Consider the following 7,934-nt stretch of genomic DNA (forward strand, 5'->3'; position numbering starts at 1 on the left):
TTTATTGGGATTCAACTCCGCCTGTTCTACTAACTTGTCAATGGTCTCGTGAATGTCTTTTGTCACTGCTGTTAACGATTCAACGAGGGTTTCAGGATCATTGCCTTTTCCCCAACTTCAAAGCGTCGCGTGCGAGCCGTTCTGTCATAGTAATGCTCAGCATTGCTTTGTGCCTTACGCATTTCCTGCTCAGCGATCATTGTGGCAAGGCTTAAGTTCAATAACCTTCTGCACTCTGCCTTGCGAGACATTTCAGGCTCTGCTGCTTTCCTGACCTCTTCATTAGCTGGTGTACTTTCCGCATTATCCCCTATAGGGCTATCCTGTTTGGTGCTGGTTGACGAATCCTCCGTCAGACCTGTTTCCTCCACCACTGGACATTCGTACACCGCCTTGGCCACGAGCTCCCTTGCCTTGGAATGAGTTTGGGCTTGCACTGTTCCCTCACTAAACCCGATTCCCTTGCGTCGTAGCAAATCCTCTGATTTGTTAGAAAACAAATACGGATACTGCGGCGGGAGATGTGCCGAGGCGGCGGCTTCAGTGTCCAGTACTCCAAAAGGGCCTTCGATAGGAATCTTGGCCTCAGGGAGACAAACACTGGAGGCCTCTACGGCTTGCCTTATCGAAGCACTTTCACCTCTGAATTGGCCTTCCTCTATGTTCGACGGATGCACTGCGTCCATTGTGGCTGCCGAGTCGCGAAGCACTCTACACGGTTCGCCGTTTACCACGAGGTCTCGAATGTATGGTTCTAGCAAATTCAGATTTTCTACTTTACTACTTAGTGACATAAATACTAGTTTGGGATTTCTGCACCCCACGGAGATATGCCCTGTTTGCTGGCAGTTGTAGCAAACTACTTGTTTCTTTGCCTCGAAAGCCATTTTTGTTGCCTTTCTGTCCTCCGTTCTGGCGACTCCTCCTTTCCTTCGCTCTCCTCGTCACTAGTTTTCACCGAATCTGACCTTTCCATTGTTTTATACCGACTCGACTTTGACCATCGCTTTGGCTTGTCGGGTCTGTATTTATTCATCTCCTTCTTAGGACCTCCGTTGCCTTCGAACGCACGGCGGGTTACGTACTCCTAAGCGAGATTGGCCGCTCTCGTGATAGTGTCTACGACTGGCCTATCCTGAACCCAATACTTGATGTTTACTGGCAACTGGCGGTAGAACTGCTCTAAAGCAACGCACTGCATTGTCTTTTCAGCGTCGCCGAGTGCACCCTCTTCTCTGAGCCACTCCTTCAGCTTTACTTTAAGGTGTATGCAAAATCGGAGTATGACTCGCTTTTGGTTTTCTTGACTTCCCTGAATTTTCGCCTGAATGCTTATGCTGATAATCTAACTTTTAAACAGGTTCGCTGTGACTTCACCGTAGTCCTCTGCTTCTTCTTTCTCCATGCGGGCGATCATATCAGCTACCTCACGTGGCAGTAACGTAAGCAAGCGTTGTGGCCACGTGCTTCTTGCGAATTTTGCCTTTTCACACGTGCGCTCAAACTGTAGCAGCAAAAGACCTATGTCCCCTCCTACTGCGTAGGGCGCCATCAAGTCGGTCATTCTGCGCTCGCTTTCACGTGCCCCTGTGCTAGGTCTTTCAGTATTATGAGCTTTCAGCAACTCAATCTCTAGGCGCTTCATTTCGAATGCGTCGCGTGCAACACGGTCGAGCTCTTCTTTTTCCTGTAGGCGTTTACGCTCATCTTTTTCCTTTGACGCTTACGCTCTTCCTCTTTCTCTTCAATGCTCTCTAGGCATTCCGTCAGTTCATCGTCTGCCCCGATCGCTTCGATCGCCTCAATGATCTCCGGCTTTCTCTTTGATTCGGCAATTTGGAGGCCCAACTCTTTGGCCAAGCTCAACAATTCCGACTTCTTTAGTGCCTTCAAGTTCATGGCTGCCCTTAGTGCTGCTAACTCTTCATTATATTGCAACCTTGACGTACCCAAACTTCCGTCAACGGTTAAACAAAAATCACTGCACCATACTTTCCAAAAAATGCGTAAAAGCCAAGCGATATCTCAGTGAAGAAAAGCCGTGCACTCACCATATGCAGTCATGAATCCAGACACCTTCCTTCCGAACGTTGTCACCGGGACGAAGAGGCTACGATCTCGTAGCTGTCATCCAAGTTGGGGTCTCCAGGGTTCCGTATCCCAATCGCTGCCAGTCAGTTTGTTGCGTCCTCCAGGGTATCGTATGGTACTGCTGCCGAGTTTTAGCGGCGCCTGCCTATCGAAGCTCGACCGACGTTACTTATTCGGTAGCGTGGCGTTGTCGGCGGGCTGCAGGCATCCGGTAGACCATGGCGACCAAGCAAGAGCGAGACGATTTCTAGTGTGAAACATGCACGGTTTTTTCAAAGGTAGATGAAAGAAAATGAGAAGAGCATGAAGTGATCAAAAGTGAATTTCGGATCCCCTTAAATAGGCTCTCTACTGCGTGGGCGGGATCTTGCTTCCGTCGACGTCACGTGACCGGCACAGAAAGAGGGCCGCTCCTGCTCTGTTTATTCCGAGACTGCTGCAAAGAGGAGGTCGTCCCGCCTCCTGGAATTGTAGACGCCTGTCCGTCGCTTCTGCGCGTTGCGGGTTCGTGGAAGTTCTTCTGTAGTTTGTTCGAGGAAAGGGTCTCTCTAAACTCGCACACACACACGCGCACACACAAACACACACACAAAAGAGGCCTGTAGACTGCGGGGCGTCCACCAGACCGGCAGACACTCGAAATCGTCATGGCGAATTAGCAAGTCCCGCTTCATTTTGACGAGGCCTGGTGGAAGAAGGTCGGGTGAGATAAAGTTCTTTCCACATGTGGTGCGGGACGCCAACCATCACAGGAGAAGTCACGCCTCATTTCGACGAGGCAGGGTGAGATGGTCGGTTGAAATGCCTTTCCGCACGTGGTGCCAGACGCCAACCCTAGCAATGTTTGATGATCTGCGACTATGTCCTTTATGACGCTTTGAAATCGGGCAGCCAAAAGTTTCATAAAAATCTCATAATCAACATTGGTTAAAGATATTGGCCTGTAAGAAGTTACTAGCCTAAGTTTCTCCACTTGGTCACTCTTAGGAATGAGTATTTTATGCGATTTTCCATAAGAAGACGGCAAGGTTTTGTTATCATACGCATCATTAAATAGCTCTGCTAGCAACGGCGACAGTTCTTTCTTGAAAGCTTTATACAAACACGTGCCCAGACCGTCAGGTCCAGGTGATCTAACTTGGTTCAAATCATCAATCGCTTTTTCAACTTCGCGTTCTGTTATTTTCCCTTTCAATCGCTCTTTCGTATCGTCACTCAATCGCGGCATGCGACATAGGAAGGCGTTTCTAAACTCGTCTATATTCACTTCTTGAAACGCAGAGAGCGACTGGTAATACTCTAGATACGCTCGACCTATGCTCTTACTATCGTCGGCAACTGTGCCGTTCCATAAAATCCAGTCGACATGATTCCGTCGAGCTTGCGCTTTTTCGAGTCCCAGCGCCCGTTTAGTGGGCGTCTCTCCAGCTACTAATGCATTTGCTCTTGCTCGCACAATCGCACCTTGATACCGTTCTTTGTCAAGCTGCTCGATTTTTTCTTTAATGGCTCCTACATTTTGCTTATACGTCCCAGGCTCTTCGCACTCCAGTGCTATCAGCTGCTTAAGTGTCTTTCGTAAGCCCCTTTCTTTCATTTCCTTCTGAAATCGTAAGCAGCTCAAGCTTTCTAAAGCTTTCATTTTTACGTTTCGTTTGAAGTATTCCCATTTCTCTGCTATTGTTTCACTGTTTTCTTCACTTGCTTTCCTGACGGCCTCACGTACTGCCTCTACAAATGGCTCGTCTTTTAGTAGTAAGTCATTCCCAATTAAAATCTTGTTTCATCCTCTCCGTGCCTATATGACATTTCACAATGCAGTGATCTGAAAACGATACTGGTGCCACCGAATAACTATGGCACTTTGGAATTATGTCTTGTGATACGTATATGCGGTCTAACCGCGCATGACTACTACCTTGGAATCGTGTGTACATGACTTCCCGCTCCCCCTCCAGGCACTCACAGACATTGTCCAGTTCATTATCACTAATTAGCTTAGTCAACACACTACTGCTTTTATCGCGAATACCAGCATTATTGACTCTATCCCGAGCCTTCAAAACACAATTGAAATCCCTCAAAAAAACCATGCACTTATCAGTGCTAATATACTGAAAAAGGTTCGCAAAAAATGAAGCGCGTTCTTCCACACCATTCGGTGCATATATGCACATGACTCTGAATTCCAATTCACGAAAAACAAAATCACAAAAAACGATCCTTCCGCTTTGACATGAAAATACATTTTTAACAACAAGGCCAGGCAACTTCTTAACAAACAGGACACAACCGGCGGACGTCCCTACCGCATGGCTCACGACCGCATAATATCTAGTCATGAAACGCCGCACCATGCTCCCGGTCTCCTCCTCTCCGTCAACCTTTGTCTCCTGGACAGCTAGAACGTCTACGTCTTGGTCAGCGGCCAACCGTAGGACTTGGCTTTGCCTACGCTTGGCCGCCAACCCTCTCACGTTTACTGTGGCAATAGTGAGCGACGGATTAGGAGCCATTATGAACCGCCTCCCAAGAGGCGTCTTCGCTGGTGGCCCGTCACTTGTGCTGGATGCCACGCTGTCCTTGTCTCCGCCCTCGTCACGGGGGCGCTTGGAGGTGGCACCGAGACTAGCCGCCCGGTCCCCGTCGTTTGCATCCTCGCCCTGTTGCATCGCTGACTCAGTCTCCTCGCGTTCGCCTTCATTAGCACCTGCCTTCACAGGGTCTTCGTCCCTCTCGACACGTGCAGGCCCAGTCACCTGCTCAGCACCCTCGACTACCTTGGCTTGAGCGACCTCCGGTACCGTCGTGGCATTTGTAGTCAATGAAGGCACTTGCACACCGGCTCCCTTAGCAGCTTCTTCTGTCTCGACTGCGTTCATGACGTGCTCTGCAGCAACATCACTCGCTGCTGGTCCTGTCACGGCCGCGTAAGATTTAACGCAGTCAGCGTCGACGTGGCCGAACCGTCTGCATCTCGAACAGCGAGGGACTTTGCAATCACGGCGTACGTGTCCTGTCCCTTGGCAGCGCAGGCACTGCATGGGCCGCCCAGGTACGACCACCAATGCCAACTCTCCGCCGACGCGGACCTAGTGAGGCAGGTCTTCCACTTTAATGCCGCTTCTCAGCTTCAGTAGCACGGTCCGGGTGGTCGAGGTCTTGTCTCCCATGCCTTGGACGCGCCAACGCTCCCTGCTCACCTCTTCTACCTTGCCGAAGGTTGTGAATGCCGCCCGGACGTCCTCGTCGGAAACGCCGTACAGCAGCCAGTGAAGCCGGAGTTTCACCTGCTGGTCCTGCGGGTCGACGATGACACATCGACGCCCTTTCACCTGAAGCTCTTTCAGGGCCAGCAGGCGTTTTGTTGCAGCTGCGTCCCTGAGGGTCACGGCCCAGACGTGATTGACCCGGTAGGCCCCGAGGCACACAACTTCCGGCAGCAGGCTTGTGGGCGTAAGCGCATCCCGAAAATCCTCGACCTTGTACGGCCTCGCTCTTACATCACCGTGTAAAAAGACGGTGTTGAGAACAATTCGTCCTTTTGGCAGTTGGGGCAAAATGAACTGGTAGTCCCTTTCGTCGTCGTTGCTGAACCCGTTTCCGCGGCGCAAAGTGACCGCTGTCGCCGCCGCGCTTGAGGCCATGATTCAACGATCCGATCAGCTCGGCTGGCGGAAGCAGAATGCTACACCACGGAAACCGAGCACGCCTGAAGCTACTTTGCTCCCCGTTTTGTTCTGCATGTATGCAATAGGTAAAAAAAGGCAGTACATTGTTCCCGCCCGGGATCGAACCGGGGGCCTTGCGTGTGTGAGGCGCACGTGATAACCGCTACACCACGGGAACCGAGCACGCCTCAAGCTACTTTGCTCCCCGTTTTGTTCTGCATGTATGCAATTGCAATAGGAAAAAAAAGTAGTACATTGTTCGAACCGGGGGCCTTGCGCGTGTGAGGCGCACGTGATAACCGCTACACCACGGGAACAGAGCACGCCTCAAGCTACTTTGCTCCCCGTTTTGTTCTGCATGTATGCAATTGCAATAGGAAAAAAAAAATGTAGTACATTGTTCCCGCCCGGGATCGAACCGGGGGCCTTGAGCGTGTGAGGCGCACGTGATAACCGCGACACTGCGGGAACCTTTTTTTTATTTATTTATTACCTGTTAGCGATACAATACGAAGAAATATGGAATGGCTCAATTCACAATTTTGAATTCAAAGGAAAACTACATTCACAATGAAGAAAGGGCGATAAAAACACCGGCTGTATTATACAATATACAGCTTCGTTAAAGGTATTTTGTTGTCATGAGGTAGTCAAAGATCCATAGCCATTCTGGGTGCTCGCATAAAGACCTATATGCGTCACGTACATGTACAATATTTTCAACAAGATACTCTTCTGCTGGTCGTGCAACTTGGTCTGTATTTTTGACCACCATTTGCGTCCTCCAGAGACTGTGCATGCACAACAACATTATTAGGTCATACGGCACCATCTCTGTTTGCTCAACAGGCAGAAACCTTATCCCGAAAGGCGTTGATGGGAAACCTTTTTTGAGAGTTCTCTGTAGGATGTCCGATAAGAATATGGAATCCCAGCAATTCAAGAAAATGTGCTCTATGGTCTCTGGCTTTTTACAAATGATGCAGTTGACGCTCCCAGGCACAAAGATACCTTTTTCCTGGAGCAAGCTTTGACAGGGAGTGTGCCGCAATGTAACATAAAGAAGAAAGTTTTGGTAGAAACCTTCACAGGGAAACCTTTTACACCTTTCAGCACATTCCGCTCTTGTCCTAAATGGTATGCTGCACGATAAATCGGTGTAGGGCAGATGACATAAATAAGGTCCTTGTAAAGCTTCTTTCTGGAAACATCTGAACGATAATCTACTGAAAAATGCACTCTGAGAAAACGGACACTATCCACAACTTCACGCATGAATCCTTTCACAGCTACATTACGAAACGTGTGTGAGGTAACAATAAAATCAGGCAATGCATCACACAATCGCAATTGAATGACAGTGCACAAAAACACGCCACTTTGGTCGCGGAAAAACACGAATCTCGACACGACCTGTTTCAAGAACAAATGAGATAAACCTACACCTCCATTCCCCACCGCATGAAACAAGTTTACACGACTCAGCCTATCCCAACCAGATGCCCACAAAGAAACAGCAAATATTCTGTGCAAATTCTGCACACATATCCTTGACATACACAACACTTGTAACATATAAAACACTTTCGCTACCAAAAAACAAGTTACACACCATCGCACGGGTTAAAATACACATACTTCGTCCGCCCCACTTTGATGTCTGTGCTTTCATTTTTTCGGTTGGTGCTGCCCACTGGCTCGTTGCATCTTTATAATATTGAAGCGGAACACCAAGGTAGCTGGATGGCACAGTTGTGAACTTTATGCTTTCATAGCATTCTGGCTTATCTTCCCATTCTCCGTGCCAGAAACCTAAACACTTCTGCCAGTTTATGGCACTGCCAGTAAAGCTACAAAATTCTTTCGCATCTTTTACGGCTACTTCAATGCTTGTTTTGTCTTCACAAAAATTGCAATGTCATCTGCGTAAGACAAGAGTTTAATTTCATGTGTGAAGAAACGGAAAACTCGTATATTCTGGTTGTTTTGCACTTTAAGACAAAAAAGGTTCCAAGAACATTGCAAATAATAATGCTGAAATCGAATCTCCCTGTTTCACACCAGTTACAACTGATATTCGATCACTTAATGTCTTAATAATTATTAGATTGGTAGTACAATCAGTGTAAGCCATTCTTACTCCATCTAGGACCATTTTGCCCCCCCCCTACG

The 7,934-nt window shown here is 48.5% G+C and overlaps 1 non-coding gene across 1 annotated transcript; it reads right to left on the reverse strand.

Annotated features, from left to right (window-relative positions):
- Positions 1-5,867: 5,867 nt before the first annotated feature.
- On the reverse strand, positions 5,868-5,940 carry TRNAV-CAC (transfer RNA valine (anticodon CAC)). The gene has a single exon. It is a non-coding gene; the product is annotated as a tRNA-Val (tRNA).
- Positions 5,941-7,934: the final 1,994 nt, after the last annotated feature.

This window comes from Dermacentor variabilis, unplaced genomic scaffold, assembly GCF_050947875.1.
Source record: "Dermacentor variabilis isolate Ectoservices unplaced genomic scaffold, ASM5094787v1 scaffold_13, whole genome shotgun sequence".
NCBI classification, from domain to species: Eukaryota; Metazoa; Arthropoda; class Arachnida; order Ixodida; family Ixodidae; genus Dermacentor; species Dermacentor variabilis.